We start from the raw sequence: 14343 nt of genomic DNA on the forward strand, positions 1-14343 counted from the left end.
GCTTTTCTGAGCACATCCTTGGAAAAGTTTGCACTTCCTGTTTCTGGAACCCTTCACTTTGGCTTGCTCTATTTCTCAAGTGGCTTGTATCTAAATCTCCACTACAGGCCTGGCCAGGTCGTCAAGCTTCTTTTATTTCCAGTACTGGGCAGGACCTTCCCTGTTATAAGAGCTCCATTAGAAGCGCGAAATCCCTTCATTTTCATCCAGTCCTGTCCTCCTCCTTATAATGTTGGGAGTGCAGGGCCCCAGACATGCTTATTCAGCCATCCCCAGGGTTTGTGTAATCTGCCCCCAAAGAATATGCCTGTGTGACAGGAATGACACAAGTACACCAATCCTTAACTCCTAAACAGTGCTGAGAACTATCTGCTTAGTCTGGCCTCTGCCTCGTGGTGTGTAAACGATTCATAAAAGGCTCCCTACCTCTGCAGCAGAGTGCTGTCATATTGTACACATATACGTATTTAATCCTACCCACCCAAGTCTGTTCAGGAAAGGGACGTATTACATAAAGTGCGCAATACAAGTGCAAACTGAAAACGTGGTCTCTGACACAGTTTTGGCCAGACTGGTGTCTTAAATACTTGAAGAGCAGGAACAGTGTTATTTTGCCACCTTAGACAGTGCTAAAAGGATACTTGTTACACAAATTAAAACAATTGCTCTTGCCTGGAAATGTAGCCGTGTTTGTTAAATTATCTAGAGTAAACAGCACAACAAACGCTGTACAACACATCACCTTGCAGTATTTCAGTGCAAATACATAGAAGAAAAAACCGAACACATTACCACCATATCATTCTTATGTATAGGATTATCTGCCATTTGATTTTTAGTATTGTGTATTTAAGTTCTACTTTATTGGAACATCTCCCAATTTATCCCTACCCCAACCACTTATTTAGCATCATGTCTGCCCTAAAAGGGACCATTACCAGGTAGTCTCCTATATTTACTGTAGGTTTCACAGCTCTATACTCCCAGATGGGTCAGTGCACCACGCTGAAGATTTGGTGCAATCTGCTTTTTAGGTTATATGGCTACACTGCCTTGCTGTAACGGTTAAGCAATTTTATTCTAGGGGACAGACACACTCAGGTAGTTAGTAATTGAGGTCGCGTTAGAGGTCCCTGTGTGAAGCAAGTTTTGATTTTCTTGCAAAACTATCTTTTCACACAGTGCTCAACATTTTGTTAATATAGTTATTCAAACAAACAAAAGGAGTTTATTTTAGCTTGTCCTATGGGTATGGAAACAGTGCATGCATTAGAGCAGCAGAGTCACACTTCTCTTCCCTTCATGCACTATAAAATAATGTGTATGATCTGCTCCGCAATGCATTCTCCCAAGTAATTAAGTTGTTAATCTCTTACTTTTTCCATCAAATAGGTGGGTTTTAATAAATGTTCAGCTCTTCAGGGTCCAATACACTCTATATTGTGATATGTTTGCTTAGCATATAGTGGTTGAGTTGGTCACCCCCAGGGGGTTCTTTAATTTCACTTCTCTGAGTAAGTGTGATTTATCCCACTTAAAGATTCACTGTACCTACAAAAGCTGCAGATTTTTAACTATTCATATGTTGGCTGCTTTTTGTGAGTAGAACCTCTGCCCTTTTCAAAATACTACTCCACAACTCCATGTAATCTAGCTGAACTGGTGCTTTATGCCAGCGGAAGTTATTCCTTTCCTTGTAGTGCCCATAAAGTCTTCTGATTCAGTATCATACTTTAAAAAGTAGGTAAAAAATCTGAACATTGGGGGAGGCGAAATTAAGGGGATTTTCTTTCCAACCTCTGAAAGTAAAGAGTAACTGGCCCAAGCTGCCCTCACAGGTTACATTATTGCTTAGAAGAAATCCTAGGGAGAAGGATTTGTATTAGATGTATTGTTTTGCAATTAATTCAAATTCTAGCTGAAGGCACAATGGCAGAAAGAGGGTTCAAAGTAGAGTAGTCCAGTTCCTTTTCATGGTCTAAGAAGCGTGTGAAGCCTATTTTGAACAACCCTTTTGCATGTTTATTTCTCCAAGCTAACGGTTGTGTTTCCCTTATTTATTTGTTATCTGCTTATTACCCACTCACAGGTCACATCTACCGTGTGCGGGGGTGTGGCTAGGAGACCAGAACCATACGTCTCTGCTGCTTCCTACTCTGCATCTTCTACGTACTGATGCGGGTTGTCCAAATAGGTAAGTAAAAATGACTTCTGCTCAAATTACAAGAAAACTACATTGAGCACCATTCTCCTCTTACTGTTTCCAAGATTTTCTCCCTTGCTCCTCTTTTCCACAAGCCCTTCTCCTCCATTCTTATCAGACTTGAATTGTTGAGAAAATGAACACTGGTTTCATTCATATCCTCATCCTGTGGTTTCAAAAAAAATATGGTTAAAGGCAGACTTTAGTTTCACTAAAGATTCAGATAAACTATGTTGCTCATTGACCCTCAACTTAGATTTAATATTTCCTGCTTTTAGCATAATGCTAACATGCTCTTGGGACGACAACTTCAGAGTGCCTTTAAGTTATACCAGAGATGTTAAATTAGGATCTGAAGAAGTAAGCATGAGTTTGGTTGACATGTCTTCAACTGTTGCCAGAATAGTAACAAGGAAGGGATATTCTGTTGACCTGAAGGGCAAGTGATCCATAACTGGGCTTGTTTGACTGTGACTGATGTTTTAAATGATGTTGCGAAATACATTTGGACCTTGCTGAACTCAAAGCACCTATAAGCAGATATCACCCGCAGAAGTAATTGGGGGACCTACAGGAATCCTGTGGTGGACCCTCACAATTTGCAAATAGTGCAGATTTTTAGCAGCAGTTCTAATGAGACCACAGCCGTGTGAGCCGAGAATATTGTAGGATCACGTAAAGTCATTTGTGGTTTTGTTTTTCAGAAGTTTAAAACGAAGACCATTTTTCATTCATTGACGCTTCATTGCTGCTGTTGGCTCACTGTAAAGAGTGTTTTCTTTTCCTTTACAAGGTCAGACTATTCACTCGTAGCTGTCTCAATTGCAGAGCCAGCTGCTTTCACAAACCTCAGTCTCAGACACTTTGGCATTGTTCCCAATTCTGATGGTCTCATTCAAAAAGATTCAAATCTTTCCACTGTCAGATAATCTCAATTTGTGCATCATGTTGCCCTCCAGCACCCTCTAGTCTCCAAACCAGTTATCATGCCAAATGCTTACAGACCTTGCTGTATGTGAGTAGAAAGAAAGTATTCTTGATTCCACAAGTGTTCATTGGTTTTGCTCCAGGTCGTGTGTGCCTTCTCGCGTAGGGAGAGGTCCAGTTCAGTCATATTACTTCGAAATCAATCGGGTTCCCTGCTCTATAAAATTCCTTTTTGTGAGATGCATCATTTGCCACTTCGAAGGGTACGTTTGCAGCTAGTTTGACCCAGGTATACATCAATCAAATTTACAGCTCCTCCCTAACGTTGTTCTCTGTTCTTCAAAGACCTTGTTGACTTTGGTACTGCACACAACCCTGGTTTGTTTCCACATAAGAGAAAGCAGATGGTCGGTTGTACAAATAAGCAGTACACACCTGAGAACTGTACTTTGTATAGGCAAGTACTCAGTGACACAGAGGAATGAACAATGCAAAGACTACAAAGGCTGCAGTTGTTGGCAGTGACTGAATGGGGACCCAGGTGTTTAGTAAAAGGAAATGGTCAAAATTACATTTTATAGCAGCATTGTTAGCCTTTACAATATTTCGTACTTTTGGTTGAAATGTTTTGTTTGACAACATTTAATTCTAAATTTAGCTAATCTTTCCCAAATTTTATTTTTTGCCAAATATGAATTAGTACTAGCATGAAAAGAAGCAAGAGGTAACTTCATTAATCATCCTCCCTATCTTCGATATTTCGCACATAAAGATTGGTGGAGAAAATCACAGCATTGGGCCCTTGATGAATGTGTGGCCACCGAGCAATACCTTTGCTCCTGTCCCAGGTTAGGAGTTGCTAACAAAGCAAATGAAGAAAAGCTCCTTCATCCATTGGTTGTACCAAGAGTAAGGTATTTGCATGGTGTATGACTAACACTCTTTTTGACAGAATAGATGACTGACTAAGACAGTAGTTAGGTAGAAGGATCCTAAGGCCTGTCAAAGGCCCCCGACCCTGAGTGGTGTATCAAGGTGAGCCAAAACAAGTTTACAGAAATTGGACTTATGGTAGGGTGAGAAAGCCCAAAGACCATCCACTGATGGTTTTTAATCCGGTCTTGTGAAACCGGAAATAAAGTACCAGAATTGATTGTCATAACGAAATGGGAATGACCAAAGTGACTGATATTATCCGTCTGTCGCCCCTATTATTATGGGGTAAAATATGGTTATCTGATGACCTGCAGCTCTCCAGAGAAATTCTTTTAGACTGTATGAGCCTGGATAATGCAAAGCAGATCCCCTGGCTGTCATATGTCAGTGACATGCTGAACAAGATAGGTTTGGGTTATGCCTGTGATAATCCTGAAAATATCCAGGGAAACATAAAAACCCAAATTAAAGCAAGTTATTGGAAATTTTTAGATACATCTTGTTTGGGATGCCCAACTAGTTATGCACCTAAGTTACAGCATCAGTTTTATTTAACTTTTACAACCAATGTCCAATGGCGGTTTTACTTTACGAGGTTTAGGCTAAATATCCTTCATTTTCTCTTCGCCTTTCCTAAACAAGGGGACTGGTGTGAGAGGCTACCCCCATGTCCTTGTAATGACAGAGTTAGCCAAAGTACCATACATGTTGTCCTCTTTTGTTCTTTATATCAGGAACCAAGGACTAGATTTATTAAGCCTATCCTGAAGGGGCGGCAACCATTTACTTATAAAGAAGGCTACGACTACTTGTCATTATCTTCTGTTGAAACTTGTTGTGCTATGTTAAATTTCATACGAGTCTCACTTCAGATTAGGAAACGCTATGGATAATTTAGCTGTAGAACTGTATTTTGCCATAGGATTTGTATTTATGCTGTATGATGGATTTTCAAATTACTATTATTGTTTTATAGATGGATTATCTTAATTGTGTATTTTATCGCTTTTTAACTTTGTGCTTTTATGATTCATTGTATGAATCGAATAAAGATTTTGAACCGAACCGATTGATAATCCCCATGACAATTTTACCTCAAAACTATTGAAAATCTGATGCCGTTTCAAAACTGAGAGCAAAAAAGATTTTGCCAAGCTCCACCCCTGTTGATAGAACATAGAAACGCGCCTGACGTTTAAGCATGCCACAAATAGTGGGTGAGAGCATTTTTTTCCATAATGAATGGATTTCCTTAGAGGGTAGTTGGGATTTTCTCAATGTTTCTGTAATGTTCTTTTCATTATACCAATATATATTATTATATTTCACTTTCGATTTATTACTGCTATTTTGGTTTTAATATAGATTAAATTCGTTTTTTTCTCTAGAAGGAACCAATTGGTTTTCAACCACTTGTTTGTAGTCAGTTTAATTTTCTACCAGTAATTTGTGAAACAATGCATATGTTTCTGTAACACATTAAAACCTGGTTTTAAAAAAGCAAGAATTAGATTTAGCAGATCAGTTTTGCCCCAACTAAGTATTGCTTCCTTTACCTTGATGCTGCAAGGTTAAAACTTCATTACAGCTTCTGCGTAACATAAATGACAATGAGCACAATGAACTCTGGATTTCTGTATCCAACCTCATCGTCACTCCTTAAATGTAATTTATGCAAACAAAGAAAACAAAATAAACCTTAGAATTTAACTAGAAATCAACCGGTGCAATCCGCAGAGAAGAAAAATAACATCTATAATTTGATTCGAGAGAAAATTATGACTTTGTATACTTTGAAAGGTCTTGCTAGCAGAGATTCTATTTTCCTAATGTTTTAACAAGTCTCAAGAAGCAGCAGTTTTCTCAAGTTCTGGAGGCTTCTCCCAATTTCCGGGGGCCAGCTATCATGTACAAAATCACTGAAAATAAATAATTATTTAAAATCCCACTCCGAAGTGAACTCATTATGTCCATTGCAATAACATTGATAATCGCATGTGCTGCTGCACCAGATTAAAACAGAACTCAGACCCTGATGCCAAAACTAGACAGCCTTACATGCGCTCAATTCAAATAAAACAACTGGAGACCAACTTCTCAGCAAATCATGTGATGGATCATAATGTTGAAATACAAAATTCTATCATCCTAATGTTGAAGGATATTGAGAATATTCTCTTTGATAAACCTATATCAGATATAATATTTATTTTCATAATTGAGACACCAAAACTTCAGGATATTTAGTATATTTGTTTGCTCTGTTTAGAAAATCATCTAAGTTTCAAAGTCTTTCCTAATTTTATGTTCTCTTTGTATCTGTTTTACCCACTAGTCTTATTTGATTGAATTTTTAAAACTTCCTCTGGTATAAGGCTAGGCAGAGTGTACAGGAACAGTATCTCCGTGTCCGTCATATGCCCCCGACCTTACTTAATTTGATTTCTTTCCTTTGACCTGACCTGCAGCTTTTTAAAGATTTTATCCAAATTAACTCCAGATTTCTCCGCTAATTAAACAATTGTGTTGCGTCAGAATTTAGTTTTTCTAGCTGGTTACATGAAACTGCCAAAACAAAATCTAACGGAAGTAAATATGTTGATGATTTAAAAAAAAGACCAATCTGTACCTCTATCAGTAGAATGCACTGTGGGTCCCTTTTTGTCGGATAAAATCTTTCAGTTCATTTGAATGATCACAAGTCCTCGACTTACCCAAAAAATGGTAAACGTGTACACCGTGGATGGTCACAAAAATCTACAAAACGCATTTGAAAATAGGTTTCTACTTTATTGGCAATTGTACAGAAAGTTACTCAGACTGGAAGAACAGAGCTAATTAAACATGAAAATATGGTCATTGTGTTTGTTGATCTTCACTCTGGAAAATGTAACATATCGGAAGAACTGCATGAATTGGGGAAAATCTCGGCTGTGTTTTGGAAGGCTGTATCGATAATTAGAATAACGTTTCTTCAGGAATCCCAAACACTAAAGTAGGCGCAAGTACACCAACTATCTTTCTCAGAGCTTCTTCTACAAGTCTATTTGTCATATTATGCATTTATTACTTGCAGAACATGATGTATGAATTTTAAGTAAATTTTGGAAGAGAAAATAGTCTATTGCACATGGTACCTCTCTGCTCTATTCTTCCACCACTTTCAACTCTTCTAATCCATATTTAAAAATTGGTGCATTTTACTTTATGGGAATGCCAAACCTTTAAATCCATTCCTGTATAAAACAAATTGAAGTATCTTTCTGTATGTATACAAGCAATATAACTGAATTCAGTAATTAAAAAGGTTAAACACCTTATGAAAGCTATACTCCTGATTAAGGAAGAATCCCTTTGATGGTCATAAATTTTGCACAAATGCAAACCTAATTCATACAATTGAGTCCCGATAGCAGGTATTTAGAGATTCTAAATTGGATTTTTACGTCCTTTGCAGACAAGTGCTTACACGATAACTGGTAAAGTTCACTTGGTGGGTTCTAAAATAGTTGTTTAAAGGCTCTGTGTCAATCTAAATTTCTGTAAATGCCTTTTGTTTTGTATGTGCTTGTATTTTGTTTTAGTTTTTTTGTAGTTATGATTGGTTTTCTAGAGTTGGAAGATTTATTTAACATTCCCTACCAATCTGATAAAAAGCCATCAACTTACAAGGTTGAATTATTTTCCCACATGGTGGTATCAGTAAAATAAAGGGGATGTCCGATCTATTGTCCATTGTCTTACAGATACGTATGTTATTCTGGTGCCAGTGCTTACTCATCAGCTGCACCTTCCATCCAGTGACCCTCCTGTGTCACTGTGCACACACTTGTTTGTCTGCTCAAGGAACCCATTAATTTTTATTTTCATGCTGGTTTTCAGTAAATGTGTGGCAATGTTCTCACTATTTCTTGTATACACTTCTGTTATTGTGGACACACCAGTGTTAGTCTCAACACATGGTTATGTATAAACAATTGATACAGGTTTACGTGATTTGCACTGCCCAATTCTCTGGTCTTTGGTCTGGGCAACTGTTCAATATTTGAAGAAGCCATAGATACAACGGTTTTCTTAGTCAATTATAGTTGGATCATGAACAGGAAAAGAAGAAAGCAAGCTAAATGATCGATTTAGAACACATTTGAACTAAGGGCTGTTATCACAGAATTGTTTAGAGCATTCCAGATAAAGCCAACCAGAATAGTATTACAAAGATTTTTCCAATTTATTGCAATGATTAATGTGATTTTTTTTTTTTAAAACAAGGTGGCCAAGATGGCGGTACGAGCAGACGTGTAGAGTCGGAGCTCCCGCCGACGGCCTGTGGCAGCACCGGCCTTCTGGCCGTCTTAGCACCCGCCGACCCTCGCTGTGGGGCCGGGTGAGATCCAGCATCGCCGAGCTGCCGATTTGGAGCACCGGTGGTGAGCGGGCGCGCTCAGTGTCAGCAGCGCCGGTGGTGGAGCGCGGTGAGGCCCGTGGTGGAAGGCCACGCGGCCTACGTGACAGACGGCCTGCCTGGTTGACGGCCGGGGCGGCGTTCGCCCGCCGAGTTGGTGACCTTGCTGGAGTGGTTTGGCAGCGGCGGAACAGAGGAGCCGTGCCAGGCGGGAGAAAGACGGGCCCGATGTGGCCGAGATGACCGGGAGCCGGACTGCCAGCCTCGAGGCAGACTTTGCTGGGGCCTGATATAGCGGAACTGACCCGGCTTTGGATGGCCCCGCGGGAGACGCGGCCGCCTGCGGGGAGAGCTGAGACTGGCAAGCGGTGGATGGCTGCCCTGTAGGGCCGGTAAGCGGAGTGGCTGGTGCACGGGCCTCCTGGCTTCGGCTGACCTGTGGTGGCGGTTGCCCGACAGGACGGGGGGGCCCCCTTGGTTCACTGGCGGGAAGAGGAGTACCCACAGAGGCTGCCAGCAGGGAGGACTGGGAGGCTGTCGTGGCCTGAATGCGTGGGACACAGAAGGAGGGAGGCAACGTTGGAGGCCATCTTAGCGACCGTGAGGGAAATGGCCTAAAAGTCTTCCTTCGGACTGGCTGTTGTACCCGGAGGTCGAGCCCGCAATTACTGCAGCGCTGATGTGGATCTCAGGGAGCCTTCAGCACTGTTTGGAGGGGGTCCTCCAGGAGTGACCAGCGGAGAGGACAGGTCCCTTGCGTCCGTGGCTTGCAGGATCCCCGGCGACTGTGGAGGACTGAGGGACACCGGTGAGTGCCGGCTTTGCCGCTCCAGGTGGCTAGGAGGCTGCACTGGCGCGCTACCCACGTCGCGGGTGGGGGGCTTGGTGCGGAGACTGGTCCGAGAGCGGAGGAAGTGTGTGCCCGCCTGAATGGTGGAATCCGGGGGGCGGGTGCCCAGCACATAATCTAGGGCGAACCCTGGGGGCTTGAGCCACGAAGGTGCTGAGTGGGGTGCACACATCCTATGGAATAAAACAAGGAATAGCCGCCGCCCTGCTTGTCATATGCGTACATCCCGGTATGGACCTGAGGCGGTGGTCCACCGGAGACAGGTGGCTCCCGGATATGGGGCGGAAGCGGGAGGCGCCCTTTGACAGCAGCTGGTGACCCTGTGAGGGAGTTGAGGAGACGGTCCGCGCACCGCCGTTGGGAGGAATTGGCGGGGTGCGCGGAGAGGCCTGCTACGGGTGATGTGAGCCTGGTGCTTCTGCGGCTACTGGCCAAGGAGATACAGCCGGACATCGCGCCTGACTGAGCCGGGGGACAGTGTAGCGAGGAGGGAGATCCTGGCGCCTGGGGGCCTAACGGCTTGGAGTGCGGCACGCTGTGGTCCCTCCTAAGGGGCGTAAAGACTAAACTGTGAAGGACTTGTTTGCGAAGGTGCGGGCGAGTCAGCACCCAGACGATATGGTGACTGACGGGGCTCTCGCAGCTGCAGAGAAGGGTGAGGGTACAGAACCAATCACCAAGGCCTTCCTGGAATCCATGTTCGCTGCTTTGAGGGCCGATATTCACACTCTTAAACAGGAGTTCACGGCGGAACTCAGAGAGGTTCGCCGAGATGTGGACAGCTTGGGAGAGAGGGTGGCGGAGCTGGAGGGCAAAAGCGACAGCCGCGATACGGAGTTGACGGCACTGCAACAGGAGGTCCTCAGGATCCACGTTCAGCAGGTAGACCTACAAACACATGATGAAGATTTGGAGAACCGGTCCTGGCGCCACAATATTCGGATCCGTGGAGCGAAGATGGATGATGACTCAAAGGACCTCTTCAGATATTTCAGAGAGCTCTTTAATCATATTCTGGGCAGGCCACTTGAGACGGAGATGCGGATTGACCCCGTGGGCGCCATCCTCTCTCCCCCCCCCCCAGACATACTGGTGTGCGTCCAAGACTATTGCACCAAAGAAGAGATAATGAGAATGGCCCGTCAGATGCATCCGGTGTCGTTTCGCGACCAACGGCCGGTTTTGTTCCAAGGCCTCTCTGCCCTCACCCTTCACAAACGTAAGACCTTTAAGCCCATTACCACGCATCTTCAGCAACATAAGATTCCATACAGTTGGGGCCACCCTTTCCGCTTGGTGTTTCGGATTGTCAATACGCTTTACCAATTACGCTCCCTGGCCGAGGCTGGCAGATTGCTGGGAGTGGAATTGCCAGCGGCGGATAGTGACGGCGACAATCACCCACCGGAGGTCGATGATTCGAAGCCCAGATGGCATCAGCAGGGCCGTCGACGGCGGCCTAGGATACCCCCAATAGCGGAAATACTCAAAGGCCAGCAGGCGGCTCTCGAGTCTGTGTCTGTGGATCTGGCTGGCTCTCACCATGGCTGACCCCGGCAGCAGCGAGGGTCTGGCTAAGGGACTGTCACGTGCATGGGTCGCTGGTGGGAGGGGGGGGGGTGTCTCACCGTGAGCCACTTTCTCCATGTTACCAACCTTCCGTTCACCGCGAGGTGGAGGACAATGGGAACTGCTATACCCTTTTTCTTGGTTGGGTTTATTGGTTCTGTATGTGGGGAATTGGTTGGGGGGGATTTAGGGTTCCATGTCCACCTTAGGGGGGGGGGCCACAGGGGCTCCCACAGCCGACAATAACCGCGCGACCTTCACCTCCCTCACTTCTCCTAGGAGAGCTTATTGGTCCCGATTGGGCTGCCTGGTTCCGTGAGACACCATGAATGCCGGCTTCCACACTTAAAATACTAACTCTCAATGTGCGGGGTCTCAATAACCCCGTTAAACGCAGGGCGGTTTTATTTTGTCTGGAAAGCTCCCTGGCCGATCTCTGCCTGTTGCAGGAAACACATCTACTAGCTGGGGATTGTTACCGGCTCCGGTCACGGAAATTCCCGACACGATTCTTTTCATCCGGCCCGACTAGGTCTGCGGGGGTGGCGATATTAGTGGCGCAGCGATTTAAGGGGGAGGTTCTGCAGAAGGCGGCAGAAATAAGGGGTCGGCTGCTAGTCTATAGGTTTGCCTTGGGCACCGCGACTTTCACCTTGGGCTCCATCTACGCCCCCAATGAGGGCCAGGAACAGTTCCTCCACTCTGCTTTGATTGACATCACGGCAACGGCTGACTGCCACATTATTATTGGGGGGGATTTGAATCTGGTTTTTGATAACACACTGGACAGATCTTGTCAGTGGACCCACCAAGCCGGAGCGCTCTCGTCACTGGGGATGGAATGACTGCGAGACCTAGAGCTTTGCGATTTATGACGCGGTTTCCAGCCGCAGAGCCGGGAGTACTCTTATTACTCTCATGCTCATAAGACTTATGCCCGATTAGATTATTTTCTGGGATCTGCTGCTGCCCGAGCGATAGCGACAGGGGTGGAGATAGGGGTCGCCTCACTTTCAGATCATGCGCCAGTGACTGCTACTTTCACCTTTCCACCCTTGTCACGGCCTGCTAGGGTGTGGCGCCTTAGAGATACTCTCCTTCACCGAGAGGATGTGGCCACGCATATACAAAGCACTATTTCTGACTTTTTGTCACACAATGCCAACACGGACACCACTTTGGCAACACAGTGGGCGGCGCTAAAGACGGTCCTCCGGGGTGAGTTTATTGCTATATCGGCGGCGGATAACGTAGAGCGACGGCGTAAACGGGATGACCTCACGCAATGGACAAGGGAACTAGAACAGATCCATCAAAGAACGGGTGCCCCCCGAGTATGGCGCCAGCTAAAAGCGGCGCATCAGCAACTCGCAGCCCTGGATCAGGACAGGGCGGAGTTTGCAGCCCTACGGTTGAAGCATGCTTACTACATGGGGGGAGATAGGTGTGGATGCCTTCTTGCTCATAAGTTACATGAAGTCCGGCAGTCACAGGGGGTAAGCGAGGTCTGCAGAGGTGACGGCACGCGCGTTTCGGAGGATGGGGACATCGCTGAAACGTTCCATGATTTTTATGCCACAATTTACATGGCCTCCCCGTTAGTGGAGGGGGTCGACTTCCTGGATTCTGTTCAACTCCTGGCTCTGACACAGGCTCAGGCTGACTGGTTGGATCGGGACATACGAATTGAGGAGGTAATCGCGGCCATATCCCGGCTAAAGCCCGCCAAGGCGCCCGGCCCGGATGGCTTCCCTGCCATCTTCTATAAAAAAAGTTTTGTGCCCGCCTCGCTCCTATCCTCACCCAACTTTTCAACTCCTTTTCCGAACCGGGGGCGATACCTCCGGATCTCTTAGAGGCCTCAATAGCAGTTATCCCCAAACCAGGGAAGGACAGGACTCAATGCGGTGCATACCGCCCCATTTCCCTCTTGAACGTAGATCTTAAACTCTATACAGGGATCTTGGCCACCCGTCTTGCACCACACATGCCCGGCCTTATTGATCTGGACCAAGCGGGTTTTATCCCGGAGCGCCAAACATCGGACAACACGAAACACGCTCTACATCTGATTGAGAAGGCTTCTCGCACGGAGGGCGAGTATATGTTGCTCGCAATCGATGCTGAGAAAGCATTCAACTGCGTTCATTGGCCGTATCTGGAGCGGGTTTTGCAACGGATGGGCCTGGGGGAGAAATTCCGCACCCGCATATTTAATTGTTATAAGTTCCCGTCTGCTTCCGTCCGGGTGAACGGCTATACGTCCACTAGATTCCCGATGGAGAGAGGCACCAGACAGGGGTGCCCTCTGTCGCCCCTCCTTTTCGCCGCCTACATGGAGCCACTGGCTCAACGGATTAGGCAGCATCCAGCGATCTCCGGGATCCGGTTCGGGGCTATGTCCACACCATCAGTCTGTATGCGGACGATGTGTTGCTCTCACTAGCCAGTCCGCGCACGGCGTTGCCGGCGTGCCTCGCGGTCCTGGACACTTTAGCGTAGGCTGCGGGGGTTTAAGGTCAATACCGACAATTCGTTGGCTCTTGATCTCTCCCTGCACCGATCCACTCTGGAATATCTACAGGGTCTGCAACCTATTCAGTGGGCTCAGGAAACGATTCCCTATTTGGGGATTCAGTTGGCGTCCACTCTTCCGCAAGTTGTTGCCATCAATTATGCCTCCTTGCGCCGGAAGATCCGCCGGGAACTCGGCCGCTGGAAACCTAGTCCCCTTTCGTGGCTAGGCAGAATTGCGGAGGTCAAGATGACCATTTTGCCTCAAATCCTCCATCTCTTTCGTACTATCTCCCTACATCTGCCCGTGGGCTGGCTGCAGCAGACCCAATCTGAACTTGCCCAGTTCATATGGCGTTGTAGGAAGCCGGGCATGAAGCGGGCCCAGTCTACTTTGCCCCCCGGAGGGAGGTGGCTTGGGAATTCCTGATTTACAGCTTTACTATCAGGCCGCCCAACTGCGACACTTGGTCGAATGGAGTCGTTGGGAATAAGAGAAACATGGGTTGTTTCAAGACCAAGCGATAGCAGCACGACCTTTACAGGAGATCCCTTTTCTCCGCAAACACCATAGGCCCCTAAACCTGTACGCCTCGTTTATCACCCGTGTTCCTCTCGAAGCATTCAGCCTATCATATGGGGCTTACAGAGACCCTCACGAAGGTGGTAACATATTGGAATTACACACCAGAGCGTCAACGCTTAATGGACCACACGAGGAAGGCGCGGTGCTGGAGGGGGTGTGACCAGATAGGCACATTGGTGCACTTGTGGGAGTGTGAGCATATTCAGACCTATTGGTCGCGGGTGCTTGATGAGGTGGATAAACATTTCAACACAGAGGTACCCCGTTTCCCGGTGTATATCTTGCTTGGTTTATCAAACCCATTGACTTACCCGCTTCGAGCACGTAGGGGACGGCAAATAGCAGTAGCACTGGGG

The 14343-nt window shown here is 46.0% G+C and overlaps 1 long non-coding RNA gene across 2 annotated transcripts in view; it reads left to right on the forward strand.

Moving 5' to 3' along the window:
- Positions 1 to 1031: 1031 nt before the first annotated feature.
- LOC146857304 (uncharacterized) overlaps positions 1032 to 14343 on the forward strand; it is a 53726-nt gene continuing 40414 nt past the window's right edge. The window contains exon 1 of one of the 2 annotated variants that reach the window (XR_014979889.1): positions 1032 to 2194. This is a non-coding gene — a long non-coding RNA (uncharacterized LOC146857304). The remainder of the gene's footprint in view (positions 2195 to 14343) is intronic. The other variant, XR_014979888.1, reaches the window with a different exon arrangement.

The sequence above is a fragment of the Triturus cristatus genome, chromosome 3_2 (assembly GCF_964204655.1).
Source record: "Triturus cristatus chromosome 3_2, aTriCri1.1, whole genome shotgun sequence".
Lineage (NCBI taxonomy): Eukaryota > Metazoa > Chordata > Amphibia > Caudata > Salamandridae > Triturus > Triturus cristatus.